Genomic DNA, 16,190 nt, shown 5'->3' on the forward strand with positions numbered 1-16,190 from the left:
TAGGTGAAAATATGCTGCTACACTAAATCTATCTTGCAAACTAACCCAGTGCATTTTTATGTAATGCCAAGGGGTCCTCTACCACAGGACACCTTGTGTAGACCTGTAAAACTTGACAAAACTGCAGTGTTTGACGACACGGGAATGAGAATGGGCTGGCCTGTGGCTACAAGGTCTGGTTTATCTCAAATGTAATAGAAAGGTATTCACATCATGGCCATGTGCTGCCAAAGAGATTCATCCTTTGTTCTCCAACGAACAAAAATCTCAATTTCATCTCAAGGACAGTCGTCACATTCCAATTGTTCATCTGCAGTGGCATTAGGGAATGTGAACGTTAAATGACCCTGAACTTAATGGATTCTGTTTATGTGAGATCCCTTCTGGGCTAAGTAGCCTTTTGACACATGTTGTTGCCATGGCAAATGGAAGCTTCACTCGAGAGGTGGGTGAGTCCCTTAAAGGTGAAGATGCCAGCGATTGGCTGGATGGACACTAAATAAGGAAGCGAGGTATCAACTCAGGGCCTCTGATTGGGCAGAAGGGAGACTGCACCATCCTGGTTGGTTGAGCAGTGCGTCTTTGGATCCCGGACACACACTCACCATGTTCTCATCTGCTCCTGGTAATTAGCTGTTCGCCTGAGAGAGCACTGTGCTGCCCGCCAACCCCATTAGCTAAGCAAACTGTCCCCATGATTCCCTGCTTCACAAACAAACACAGGCACAATCATACCCATCTCTCTAGTGCAGTTCCCACCAAGCTTGTATCCATGGGAATGACAGATTTTATTTATCTAATACACTAGACCCTTTGAGTGATGTGTTGATGCTGAAATTACAGGGTGTGCTCGGTTAAAGGATGGCCAAAATAGAATGTATAAGGGGGTGCGCTCATCTCTCATCCTCCTCCTATTCTGCTCCAGCAGCATAATGAGCCATCAGCTATTGCTGACAACCTAACATCAGCTGGCCAATTAATACCCAAGCTTCTTTTTTAATCAGGCGCCTGTGCAGACGCCTCAGTCCAACAATGTCTGGGCCCCGGCTATTTGGAGGCAGCTTTTTTTCTGTGAGTCTTTTTAATGATTTCCTCCAGAAAAGCAGAATTCACATTCTGCCAGATGATTAGTACTCAATGGAAGCGTATTGGACAGAAGCCTGGAGTCTGTTTTATCCGGTGAAAAGCCACAAAGTGTGCACAGTACTGTATACAGCAGGATAAGTACAATTAGGAATTGGATGAAAGACCGAATACTCAAAGACGGCATCAAGAGACAAGACGCTTGGATGAAACACATTGCGTACACATTTCAAAGATACGTACGCTCAGTCCTTTAACCCTTTACAGCCGATCGGAGCGGGCACGCTCTGTTTTGCGTAACTATTTTTAAATCCCGGTAGCTCTGCAACCAAGTAAGCTAGCGCAATAATTTTTTTTGCATATGAAACTGGAGGAGTTGTACTTACATCTTATGCCATCAGCTTGTCCTAGGTCACAGTTTCCTTCCACATATAGCTTTGCAAAAACTGCATAAAAATCACTTGCAGCAACAAAAACATGATATTCCAGAAACACGCTTCGCCGATCCATCAGCTGTTTGTAACACTTCCTACGTCCATCAGCGCGAACTATCACATGACCGCATGACCTGCCCGAAACCGGAAGTGACGTCATTTTGCGGAAATGTAGTTTTTTACGATCGGGGCCTTATGAGCTTGTGTTTTACTTGTTATGTGTTTTAAAAAGTTATGTTTGACTTTATGACTTTCTGTGTCGTTTCTGGGATGCTTAAGACTCATATTGCACTGCTGGAAATAGTTTATTTTGATGCATATGCTGTTATTTTGCAAATTTGCACTATAATATTTATTTTCGTTTTTCCTGCAGTATATAAAAATTGGTGTATTTCAAAAATAAAACTATGAAGACACTCAAAATAAATTTCCTGTGGTGGGAAACTAGTTTGTGTAACTTTTTTGTATTTACAGTTTTGAAGGATGAGCCTCTTAAATTTCTCTAACTAGAAATATATGTTAAAAAAACAAAAACGATTTTCAATTTTTTTGTAGTTTATTGCACTTTTTTGCAATTTATGTAATTACTATGCACCTAATGCAGACATATTATTAAAGTTTGGGCTATAATGGTTGTATTGATGTATAGCAACTTGAAATGCTCCCAAAAATGGCTCCACAGCATGTAAAAATATAATATAAGCTCTGGCGAACTTGGTTCTATGGTAGGTCTTAAAGGGTTAAAAGTATTTCAGAGATAAAATCTGCTCGGCTGGATATCTTTTGCTGTTAAAGAGGTGATGGCAGATAAACAATCCTTTTAGAGACTGAAAGAGATACAAACAGATGTTCAAAAAGGCAACAAAAGAGAGATGCTTAAAACCAAGTGGAAGCTGAAGAAGAGTGTGACAAAAAGACACATCTTCTCATTACCAAGTGAACAGAAGTGGCCCTTTAGCACTGCCAAGAGGAAATGAGAGAGCTGAATGCAATGAAAGAGAGAGAAATAGAGACGGATAGAAGGGTGTGAGCTCTCCAAACACTACTGTCAGAAGATAAGGTGAGATATTTGGTTGTGGCTGATGCTCCTGTGCCAGGTCATGCATGGCTACTTTTGACAACTGTTCAGTCTGCATTCAATCAGCGGACCTTCTTATCGGACTAAGCCTGGAAGTTGAAACGTCTTTCCTACAGATGCTCCTGTGAAACATGGGTGATTTCTGATCACATTGCCCATGTCCTACAGTACCTTATTAGAATGATAAAACGAGGTGTACCTGAAAGTATACACCTTGAATACATGGTTCTTTTCTTTCCTCCCAGAGGCATCAACCTGTTCTCAACTGTACCATGCTTGGTTTATGAACCAGCTTCGATTTATATGTTAATTATATCCTGGGACAGATCTAACAAGCTCTAATGTAAGCGTGAGAACTCCTAAGCTTGCAGTAACTCCTTTATCTCCTCTCTCTTTCCTCCATCATCTCTCTCATCAACCCGGGATCTGCAGTCTTGTCACGTACCTGACACAGGTTATCCTGATGATAGCAGATGTCATTTAATGTGATCTCCGGGGGGGAGAGTGAAGGGGCTAAGGCTAATGGAGAGTGGAGCAAATCTGATTTCTGTTTGACAACATTGTGCTGTTTTCGAACTCCACCTGCCAGATTGCTTTGAACTGAGTACCTGGAGCCGGATATAGCTATAGAGGCCAGCGGCAAAAAACAGACTGAGGTTGTTTGTTCTATAGCTAAAATTGACTCACCCCATCCCCGTTTTAACAAAAGTTTCAATAGAAGCTGTTTCCTCCTTTGCATGCTGGGACCAGCATAATACTGTCAGCAATCATGTTTGAACAGTGATGTTCCTAGTCTTCAGAAAAAAGGATAGACTTTCTAGACTTCACATTGCCTTGTTTAAATTCTCATTTGCTACTACATTTTTAGGAAAACAACCATAACTAGCTGAAACCAATATGATAATGTGATGTAAGTAGGTGACTGCAACAACAACACAGGCCCTGCAGCAGTCGGTAGATGATCGCGTAATTTTGTAAACATCGTGCCATAGTATTCATACATGAAGATATAAATAGTGCTCTATCAAAAATCTTGCAGTCCAAAAATTTTATTGTGCAATTATCAGTGCACCTTACGGGGGAAAATCACAAAATTTTACAGGATAAGAATAAATATTGGCTTTTTTTTTTTTTAATCACACCTGCCTTGTAAAGCTCAATGTAATGGTGTGAGATGATGCAGTGACATATGATTCAGAGCTGAAGTCAGGGTAACATTTTGCCAAGGCCAAAAGCTTGCAGTGAGGGCATCTCAAACCTCAGATGGTACCGAGGCTATATACAACAGCTCAGTCTCTGTCACTGGTAGTAAAGCATACTGTCAGCTCTGAATGCTAGACTTTGATTAGCAACTACTTCTTCTACCAAACTGCCAGGTCCAATTGAGATCTCCCCGCACACTTTTCCCCTTATACCTGATGTGAACAAGCATTTAACAATACCACAGACTTGTTTACATTGGCTTCGAATGGTAAGGTGTACTGGTATGTTTTAAAAGTGAACTCTCACTGTCTAATCAGAGGCAGACAGTGAAGAGAAAATCTCCGTCTCGGTTTCCCTCCAAGGCACGAGCACCGATAAGCAGAGTTCTGTCCTTTCTTTATTAGATTCCTAATTATTCAAAGTAACACTCAAGTATGCCGTTCAGCTGGGTTAGTTACAGCGCCGGGAGCAGCTTGGGAGAACAAGGAAACACAGACTGCTTCAGGTTGCCTTCCCAAATCAACTCAAAGGTTTATTTAGTACATAACAGCTTATATAGAGGAAAAAAAGGTTCGTGTGTCAGCAAGTTCTCAGTTCAAACCGGTACAGACCAAATAAGGAAACGTCTTCCTGCCTTGTGAGCAAAGAAGTATCCTGTGTGTAGTTTATCAGTTCAGCTACAATTTATGATCATCCCAGCAAAATACACTCCTAGACATAGAATACAGAGTTCTTTCATTAGTGAATTCTGAAACAAACCACCTGGCCTTTAACGAGCCTTTTTCTAAGAGATAAAGAAGGGAGGATGGGAGTAAGGAAGTGGTCTCGTCTCTGTGGTATTTTCGACCTTGGGGTACCAGCCTGTGATTCTTACACATCAATTCTTGGGTCAGAGAGAAAGAGAAAAACAACTAGTAAATGGGCCTTATTGAGTAACAGTTTTCACTACAAAGCAATATCCTGTAAATGCTACCGTGGTATCAAAATATCACAACAGACAGCTTTCTCTTTCTCTGGCAGTCTGGCTAGTGTTAATCACAAAGAACTGCACACAATGTCAAGCTTCCTCTTTAGCATCTCACTGGGAAACCTGCTGTTTGCACAGGGCAGCTGCACAGCTCTGGGGCATTGCAGTGGGCCAAATGCACAACACAGACTGAAGCAGGTGTGCAAGCACATAATGCAAACATACACACGAAGGCCCATAATGCATGTATGCATACACATCCACAAACAAAATTTCACTGTGATAAATACATTCTCTAGCAGAAATTCAAATGCTTTGCCTTGCACAACAGTCTAATGGGCAGATATATTTTCCTCCGAAATATGGAAGAGAACAGACTATGATCATTTTGTATGCATCATGCACTCACAGCATACCCCCTTATCTTCTGAGCTGACATAGGAACCCTGTAATTAAATGTGACTTCTGTCATCTTCCCAACTCAAACAAATGAAATGCAGACACACACTCCTAAGGGCCTTTATGAAATCTAACCTCCCTGTCAACTGACTTTAGGGTGGGCCAAAGAAGGGGAGTGGGAAGAAAAAAAGCACATCAGACAGGCGCTTTTTAGATCAAAGTCGGCCCAGACGCAGAACTAGCATTGCAATGTGGAATAATTCACAAAAATGTAATGGCCATCAAAGGGCTCCCCCCCAAAGAGATATGCTGCGAGAAATGTCCAGTGTAGGCTGTGTTCTTACATCAAAGGAAACGACTCTCTCACTTTGGGTCATTACTGCAAGCGGCTCCTGTCAATAATGAGTAAGCAGCCCTTAATCTAATTTGACAGAGGGGCCACAGCTCTGGTGAAAAGCCATGCTCTCCATAAAGAGCAATGGAGTACTCGTTGACACACTCTCCCTTTGAATTGAAAAAAGCAGATAGCACAGTTTCCTACTTGTGCATACACATGAATGTCTACTTCATAAACAAGGCATACAGACGCTGCACCCATGTAGCAGTTTGTTCCTTGTCAAACAAATGGCTTAATTTCTCCTTTGCATTGTCAGTTTTGTTGTTTTCTGTTTTGATCAAAGTGCTCAGGCGCTCATGCCGAAATATATTGACTGTGACTGATTTAATTATTGATGGGTGGCTGCTTGGTTTTGCTGAGTGACCCCATGTGACTGTCCCATGTAATGCCAAAAGCATGGTAGACCCTCTGTCCCTCTCCTCCTGTATACTGCCGTTACCACCATTAGGTTCCAGTCAGATTGCCCTGTCAGCCACTCAGGCATGCTCGATGCTAATGCAATGTGACCAACTTTAAGCCCTTCACCTCTCTTTATCTTGTCAAGGGCATATATATTCAGTGTGGAACAGTTCACACTGGATCTTGTGCACAGTGCCTACTACCCTGGCCTGGACCCTGGACATTATCAGGAGTCATCTTGGGCATTAAATATTATTAACAGTTATTTTAAAGCCGACTGATACTGGTTGCAACAGTAAGAGATCATTCATAAAGGGGGCAAACATTACGTTGTTATAGTCGATTTTGTTAATGTCCATAATTTAGTCAAAGTTGTAGTATTGCTAAAAGTTTGTTTTTCTTTTTCAGAAATAAAAATGATTTCAGTCAGAAACACTATAGTCTAAAGAAATCGACAGTAATTCATATCTGGTGGCATTGCTCTTCTCTGGGACTTCAATGCCCTTTTGCGCACATATATGGAAAGCATTTGGTAGGGAGAGCACACGTCTCTGCCTTTCAGTGTACATACATGGAAAGCCAGAGGCGTGGAGAGCAGCAGCAAAACCTAGGACATAACAGAGCAGAGCAGGCATCAATTATAAAAGACACAACATTAAGTCAGAAACAGCATGAAAAGGTCAAGGCGGGGTTGAGATAGGTTGCAAAGGTGCTTGCAGACTAGCAGCAGTTGTGGGCAAGCTAAAGCAGTTTCAATAGCACACCTATAGGATACTTGCAAATGAGATTGTGATTGAGACTGACCTTAACCTTGCGGCCTGCATAAGCTAAGTCTATACTCACTTTTGTTCCGTGTCAGTCTTTCACAGCTTTTGTTAATCACAGCATCATAATGTTCACTGTGGATAAGGAAGGTTTTCTTTTGTCAGCATTCTGCTAATCATGATGCTGCCAGGCATGGAGGATAGCTGGAGGTTTCCAAGAGTAACCAAATAATTAGCAAGCAGTTAATTCACTGTCAAACAATTCAGCGTCTATTTATAGTGTTACAAACAACTTTTTTTTTTCAAAGATTCAGTCTAGGTTTGGTCTGAGTGGATTATGCACCAGTTACTTAATATCCATTATACTACATTTAATATTGGGCTATATAATATATATATATATATATATATACACACATATATAGTAGGGGTGGAACGATACACAAAATTCACGGTTCGGTTCGGTTCGATACTTTGGTGTCACGGTTCGATATTTTTTCGATACAAAAAAAATGTTCATGCCTTTTTAATTTGTCATTTATTAAAATTATAAATATATATTTTAACTCAAAAGTACAGTTTTTAAATTTAACCCTAACCCTTGTGCGTGTTTTTTATTTTGACAGCGAATGCGCACCTGCGGACCACTTATGTGCAGCCCTGGTTATTTAGCTCGTCATATTGCAGCCACAGAAATTCTTTTGTCCATGAAACCATAAAGCTGCACTTTCTTTTTGCCTTATAGTCTGATTTGTCATAACTTCTCCGTTTTGTGGTAAGCTTTTCTTTGGCTGTCACTTCTTCACCCTGACCTGTCTTATTTGGCTCAGCAGAACTAAAATATATATCTGTCTGTGAAGGTCATCGTAGTCAAATATATATCCTGCTGCTTTTACACACGCACTCACATAAGCTCAGCGATTCTCTGCGCGATCAACCTCTCAGATGTTTAAGCTTGCTGCCGGAGATTTCACTTGTCATGTTTGCATAGTAAGCTACCAATTAATAAGACGATGTCAGAGGAATTGGTGCACAAATTATCATCACTCACAGATCAGTGCTGTCACTCTCTATACACAGTTCGCGCGATTGCAAAGTGAAAGCAAAAAAACAAGCGCAAATTCAAACGCGATTTCAATATTTCACATATTGACAGTGGCTCACTGATGCCAATGACATAATTACCCAGCTACATTTCTGAAAGAATGCAAAAGCATTGACATATATTTTTCCTTCCTACAATAGCCCGACGGGCAGGGCAGAGATAGATTTTGGTAGCCCGACTAAAAAAATCGCTATCCCCGGGACGTCGGGCTAGCGATATTGCGAGCCCTGTATCTGATTGAGGAATCACTCATCTTTGGAAAAGAGAGTTTATTACAGAGAAATGTCTCTTTCCAAAATAAAAGCTATACTATCCACTTCTTCTGGGCTATATTCTCAGCAGCATATTAAACAGCTGTCTAAATGACTAGGCTAAAGTTAGTAGCATGCTTGCTTGTTTTTTTTCTGCTTCCACTTGTCTTTGCACTAGGATGATGTCGGCGTAAATGTGCAGTCATATTCGTTGTGTTCCCACTAGTGCTTTCAGGTTAATCTCGTTGAAATGACCTTAACGCCACAACACGGCAAATCTCCGTTAACGAGCTACCGCCGATCGCCCCGTGCATGGGGCTAGACGGCCAACACGTTAACGAGCTAACTGCGCTAACACACTAGCTCCCACCCATGTAATTGAGCATTGCATGGCACATCCAACATACTGTTTTACTTTAGTCCATGACTCGCTTACCTTGAGGGTCATACCGTCACATGAAAACCAAAATAATTCCAAACGCCAGATCTGAATGAGGGTGGGGGAGGTCCATGTTGCAAGGAGAGCTTAACTTCTGTCTCGCTAGCTTGCCCTGCGCTCTTCCTTCTGACGATGCTGTCTGTGTTGAGCGCTCAGTGAATCTGCGTTCGACTACTCCGCCTAGGCTGCACTGTCGAGCCTAGGCGGAGTAGTCGAACGCAGATTCACTGAGCGCTCAACACAGACAGCATCGTCAGAAGGAAAGTTGATAAAATAAATTAAAAATTTTGTATTGTTCGAACCGAAAACACTGTATCGAACGGTTCAATATCGATACGAATATCGTTGCACCCCTAATATATAGTATGTATTTCACTTCCACCAGACCAGCTAACCTTCACAGCACCCATCATAACCTTGCACTCAAGTGAATAGAGAATTGGGTCACAACATCTGCCATGGAGCTGCTATTATGTAATCCTGGATTATTCTCTGTGTTTAACACAGATTTCAGTATGAGGTGAGAGGAATGGTTAAAGGACAGTCTGACATTTGAGGAAATATGTTTTCTTTAGGTTGGAAGAAATACTAGGCGATCAGTACAGAGTGTTTTATGTGCACAAATCTATTTATCTTAATCCAAAAATGGAAGCTTCCTTCAATGGTGGCTTTAACAACCCCTGGACTACAGAACATGTATATTCTCTATGCACAATATACAACAGATGTAAGAAATCTACAAAAAAGGTAAACTCTTTTAGTAACACTCAGTTGTCTTTGACAAGTACCAGGTGATATTGGCTCAAGCCCTGAATCTTTTTCACTTTCTTTTTTTTTTTTTTTTTTTTTTTTTTTGTTATTCTCTTGTTGTTATTCTCTTTTTTTTTTGTTATTCTCTTTTTGTTATTCTCTTTTTCACTTTCATCACGACCCTGGCTCAAAGGGAAGAACAAATGATAAAGACCAAGCATGATTTATAAGAAATGTAAATTCATCAATAAAACAAGTTAAATGTATAATTTCTTTATCACTAATGTTTGTAGTGTGTGGATATGTAGACCTATGCTGTGTACGTACATCAAGAGATAATGCAAAGAAAGTTCAAACAAGCCCGACTGACCTTACAGGTATACTGCGATGGAAGTTTAACACAACCAGGCTTTCTTTGCATTAGCCAACAAGCCCCTCAGATGCAGATAATGAGTATTGTTGATAGTGGTTATCAACTTCCTCTGTTAGTTGGGCTTTCTGCTTCAGGCTCTGTGTACACTCACATAGAAAGGAAACGATTCATCTCGCATCATATGACCCTTCTTCTGCAAATACAATGATGCCTATGAGTGCTTCCTGCTCCAATCAGAGAAATTATCAGATGGTGATGATAAAATGGTAATAAAAATATATAAAGACCCTAAAAACCTAACAGTAAAATGTAATGCTGCTACAAATCAGACCAGAAATTCATTCGGATTAGAATCAAGCATAAAAACTGCATATGTTTGCTCAGCTGGGCTTAATTTGTAATGTTAGTAAGGTACGAATTAACAAGCTGCACATATTAAACATATACCCCCCTGCAGAGACTCTACATTCCACTTAAGACATGCTGTAAATAAACAAATCAGTGAAAACGTGGGGTTTCTAGTCTTAAATGGAAAATTCTGAACTTATCCTGCTCCATAGTAAGATATGTGTTGACCATGTTACCATGGTGACTTGACCACTTTTGTGACACTGAAAACTCTGACTTCAAGCTTGACACAGCTCATTAACCCATTAATTGTGCTTCATAACACACACGTCTGGAAGAGAGAGTGCAAAAGACTGATAGCTAAGGTCAACCTAGGTGACAAACATTATTCTAAATTAGCCTCTTCACTAATCAAGCAGCCACCAAAACCTTGAAGTGGATTTAGAGTCTTAGTGGCCATCACATGTTTCACTTGCAAGTCCTGAGTCACCGGGCCTCATCTTAAACACCCCACAGTACCATATCAGCCCAAAAGATAACTTGCTTGTGGTTTCTAGAAAGACTGAAAGGAAGACTCCTCATTTTACATTTAGGGCTAAACAAATATGAACATGACTATGAATATACATATGTGGGAGTGGGAGAAAAGAATGAGAGAAACATGTTACCCTTTGCTACAGTGGTTGTTTAGTGGGTCTCACAGCGTCATCGTCCGTCTGAGTCATCTCATTTTAATATCCTGCTTTGATGAGCTGCTGATGCTAGTGGTGGTGGTGTCTCATGAGACTACACACACACACACACACACACACACACACACACACACACACAGAATGTCCCGTTGCCAATATATGTGTCCATGTGTATAAACACACGTGGAAACACACACACACACACACACACACACACACACACACACACACACACACACACACACACACACACACACACATATATATATATGTATGAGACAACTGCATGTGTATGTTAGAGTACCACAAGGTAGGTGGGAAAGTCACATGTGCCAGTGATGCACTTGTGTCCACCAGGGCAAGATGTACTGAGAAAGCAAAAGTGTTAGGGGGGAAGGGAAGTCACGCAAGCATTTTTCTCAATAGCCAATAACCTCTAGAGTATTCCCATCCCCACCCCACGCCCTCGTCCCCCCATCTGTTCACCCATACAAACAGATGTCTGAGACAGAACGGCAAGAAAGAAGAATCACACCATCGTATATCGAGAATGCAATACTGGTTGGTAATCAAATGAGTTTTTGCCTGAGGGATGTTTGGGATATGCTGGCAGTTTGAGGCATATGAACGAAAAAACAAAACAAAAAAAAAACTGTGTATATACTTTATGCTATATTGGTTTATTCCCTTCATTCTCAAGATGCCTGCTCTGGTTTAGACGCTGACTGAGAAAACTGAGATATACGGTTAGGGCAGGGGTCGGCAAACTGCGGCTCCAGAGCCGCATGCGGCTCTTTAGTCCGTATAGTGCGGCTCCGCGTGGTTTGGGAAAATAAATTAGAAGTATTTAGCCGAAGTGTATTTTATTTATGTTAGTTCTTTTTTAACTTGTAGTTCTAAATTGGAAGATTATTGTGATATTGAAATATAAAAGCCGGTGTACCCGCCCGAACGCCATGCATTTATCGAGACTTTCAACCCCAGGTAGGCCAATTATAGATCGACATTATGTCAGCAGCTGTTCTCCACCGTGAACTATGTTAAAAACAAACACCGCTCACGCCTCACAGATGACAGCTTACAGTCCTGCGTAAAGATGAAAGTGACTTCGTACAGCCCCGATTTGCAGACGCTGTGCACAGAGGTTCGGGAGCAGAGTCCCATTGTAAACATACCACGGCAGACCCGCTGCTTTTTAGCATCTCTTTATTGACCACTTTTTACACACGGTTGCTGTACGCATACAGCCAGCTGTAGCTTTTCAGCTCATAGCCCGACACATACCAACAACAGCATAGATAGCACAGACGTTAAGGCCGCGAGGCGTGATTGCGGGTGCCGCTCAGGTGCGTCCGCCTCTCCTGCAGCGGCGCTGCAGACCACGCCCCGCCGCACGCATTAACCAGGTAAAATACATATTTAGGCAGAATTTTGCAAATATCTATTTTTCTGTTTTTTTAGCAGCATAGTGCTTTTTTTCCAATTCAAGGTCAAGGCTCCAAAAGCCCAAAGGCGATATAAGGGTGGCGGCTCACAACAGTTTTTGTTTGCTACTTGGATCATTTTAGTTCAGCTGAGTGTCTTTCCTTTTGTTATATTTCTTTAAGAGTTCAAAATGTGTTACTTACATAAATAAAATGTAATTTTCTCTGTAGCACTTCATGGATTTCATAAGCAACACACTTTAGTTGTTCACACAAAGCATAAAGGTAAAAAACAATATATACAGTGTTATCTTCATTTTAGAAGTCAAGAAGTATTTGCGGCTCCCAGTGTTTTCTTTTGCGTGGAAACCAGGTCCAAATAGCTCTTTGGGTGTTAAAGGTTGCTGACCCCTGAGTTAAGGCAATTTTCAATTTTTTTCATCTCTACAAAGATACCTCCTCAAAGAATGGAGCATTAACTGGGCTTGACTTCATTTGTCAAAGCTTCTTCATGTCTCCTGCTAATGACCTTTCTGTTTATCTAAGCAAACATCTCCCCCCTAACTACACTGGAAAAATGACCTTGAATGATGTTTGCAATCCTGTTTCTTCACATATTAAAGTACTGAGCCTCAGACTGTGAGAGCGTGGTGTGGGGTGGCAATCGGCAATCGGGACACCCAAGCTTGCTCAGTGTAATCTAATGGGAGCTGTAGTTTGAATCTCTGCACGGCATTTTCTGCTGCTTTTGTGAACTGGCAGGGCGGGAGGCAATTACCGCCACTCAGCCAGCCATGTACCAGAGGAACTGAGGCTGCAGAATGGGCCAGCACTCTTTATTTTGGATTGAGCAGGAACGACACAATCCGCCGAGGGGACATGGTGTCCACGTTTCAATGCACCAACACACACGCATGCAGAGGCACACCTACTGTGCACTCAGCCAGCCATGTGTATGTACCCACCATACAGGGACAAATGATGACTGTGAAGCCAACTTCAACCTACACTTCCAAAAAAACTGTAAAAAGACAAGGTCAGTATATAAAACACCGATAGACATGCGAATGCGCTGAAAAGCAGCATAAAAATAGTTACTCTTTTATTTTAAAAAACAGATAATTTCTAAAAAAAAACAAAACAAAAAAACTACAAAGAAAAACATTCTCTGTAAACACACAAGCTAATTTATCTCTTTCTCTTCAAAATTAAGTTGTCACAACTACCATCTATTCTAGCTCCATGAAAATAATCAGAGGAAGTCTGAAAAAGAAATGTTTTTTTTTTTCACAAGAGAGAATGTTAAAAAGTATGACTCATAAAAATGCACCTGAACAACCTAAAGCACAGCCATAATCACCATCGAATGCTACTGAGCTCAATTATGAGAGGTTAGCGAGGGCATTATTTGTCTGTCAGTGTGCCTCTAATATGAAACTACTGTATGATCATTTCAAAAAACAGTTTTATTTAGCATGAGAATGATTAATTCGAAAACAAGCAAGCAAATTACCTAATATTAAAAAAATACTCAATTTTCACTGGTGTTCAGTGGTAGGGGCAGCAAATTATTGCTATACTGTTCTCTGTGGGCAGAAACTGGCCCAACCTTAAAAAATGCTGCCAAGGCTGCTGCTTTGTTCTTTACCATTAGAAAACTGCTACCATCTCCAAGCAGTTATCTATTTTTACAGCCACAGTCCCGTATGGCCTCTTACTCTCTATTACACTTTGCTAAGTCATTTACAATTACATATTTGGCAAATGCTGATTAAGAATTATTTCATACAAAAAACTCTAAATTATATTGGAGAGCTGAATCCACTATGTGGCATGCTGTTACTTATGAGAGGTGAGTGCCGGCGTAAAAGCCTGAGGCAGTGTGCTAAAGTTATTTAATTCATCAGTCTTTTTCCACTTTACCCATGAACAGGAAGTTTAGAGGCTGGCTTTGGCTATAAAAGCGTAGATCTAAAAATGTATTGTCTCGCATGAGCAGCTTTTTGAACAGGAAATAGCCCATGACCTGGCGATAATGTGTAGTAGTAATGTGGCCATGGTCGGTATATACAAGCTTAACTGACTAACTTCCTTTTACACCGTAAATAGAGTGGTGAAAAAAAAGGTGAATGAACACTTGCTGTCTTTTTGAAATATATTAACAAGCAAACAAGCTTCTTTTATACATGGTCTAGATAAAGGTAATATACTTGAATAATATGAATTAGCCTTTTCAATATTGTAGCGAACAAAAAATTTATAGATGTAATATTCTTTAGTGGGAGAAGTTATTATACCCTTGGCCTCAGATATTACCCATTTAGCAGATTTTCTGTAGGTATTTTGCAAAATTGTCCACCGGTCTCTGACAGTGGATAACTGAAAATTTGCAAAATACATTCAGTTGCAAATATTTCCTGTTTCAAATCTCCCCAAAGCAATTCAGTAAGATTTTATCCAGTAATCCTCAATTTCGTCGGCTGAGAGATTCTTTAATGAGGTTGCTGTGTGCTTAAGATTATTATCTGGTTGAAAGGTCCAATTCCAGTTCGATTTACACTTTTGGACAGATAACCTAACACTATCTTCAAGCGCCATTTCTCATGATGTAGAAATCAGAGCTGAAGCAATGACTGTGTGCTGCCCAGTCCCTGAGTCAGGGAATAAATCCCAAACCATAACATTTCCAACACCATGCCTCCCATTTGGAATGATGGTCTTCTCATGAAAAGCGACCTTTGGTTTTTGCCAAACACGTCTTCTGTTACTGCAGCCAAACAAATCTATATTCAGTTAATCTGTCCAGAGCATGCATACTATTCCATTAGAACAGCAGGCTTTTAAAGCCTTTTGGAAGTACTAGGATTTCTGGAGTTCTCTCTCCAAAATGGGGCTTGAATTTCTTAGTTTTGACTGCTGTCAAGTCAAAATAGCTTTGACTGTTTTGCTACCATCAGTTTGCAAGCTTGATTTAAATAATAAACACTGCCAAAAATACTGTTTTATGCCAAAATCCAGTTTGTGCAGGTGAAGCGTGTTAGTAAATCTGCCCATAGTGTAGTGTATGAATACTCTGAGCATTCAAACTGTGTTAGCAGTTCCAATAAAAGAAAAGAGACGAAGTGTTGGTTCGTTGGTACACCTCTCTATAAAGCAAGAAATGCATAACATCTTAACTGACAAAATCTGCTCCACTATTCAAATTTACTGACTTGCCTTGGTCAAAACAACTTACACAGGACCTTAAAAGAAATCAAATCATGCAAATTGCTGGAAAAAGCGACAAACCCATTAACAAAAATTGCCTTTAAATGGATGTCCTATAAACTTCAAGCCAAAATGACAGCAAAACACTGGCAGGACTTGGTACAACTCTACAGCTTGGTAGAATTTTTATTACATGCCCAAAGACTATGGAAATAAATGCACAATTTTCCTATAAGCTGGCATTTTTTGCAACTTTCCAAATTTTCATACTGATATTGAGTACTCTCCATTGTGTGTGTTAGCACAGTGGAGGTACCATCATAGTTTGGTGCTGATTTGCTATTTGCTAGTTCAGAAGGTCATAATTACCTCAACTGCTCACCTAAAGTGCTGGTAGAAAGTCAACTAACCTGAGATATCATGATTGCTACAACAATCAAGATATCTCAGAAAGAAAAATATCAATGCACTGAAATAGTTCTGAATTGGTTTGAGATTGTTACTCCTAAAGAAAGTCCTAAAAATGATTAAATTAAATTTTCAATTGCTTTTTTCCAGCCTTCACTAAGCAAATAATCCAGGTTTACATGCAAGATGCAACTATGTGTATGCTAGTTTAGTCAGCTCATGCATTTTTATAAATGCAACTATACTAACTTCTGCAACAGTAATATCAAAGAGGATTCTGATTAATCGACAGCTAATGTGGAATCCCTCATTTTGACTGTAATGATCTGAAGGTTAATATATAGGTGTACTCAGATTTTTAAAATGACAGCAAGGTGTCCAATCTATCAAAGACGAATGCTTGCACTTTGTGCCTGTATTTCTACAGGACCGTATAGTTTACATTTCTCTCTTTTTCAGCTTTTTAAAG

This window comes from Rhamphochromis sp. 'chilingali' (assembly GCF_963969265.1).
Source record: "Rhamphochromis sp. 'chilingali' genome assembly, chromosome: 7".
Taxonomy (NCBI): domain Eukaryota; kingdom Metazoa; phylum Chordata; class Actinopteri; order Cichliformes; family Cichlidae; genus Rhamphochromis; species Rhamphochromis sp. 'chilingali'.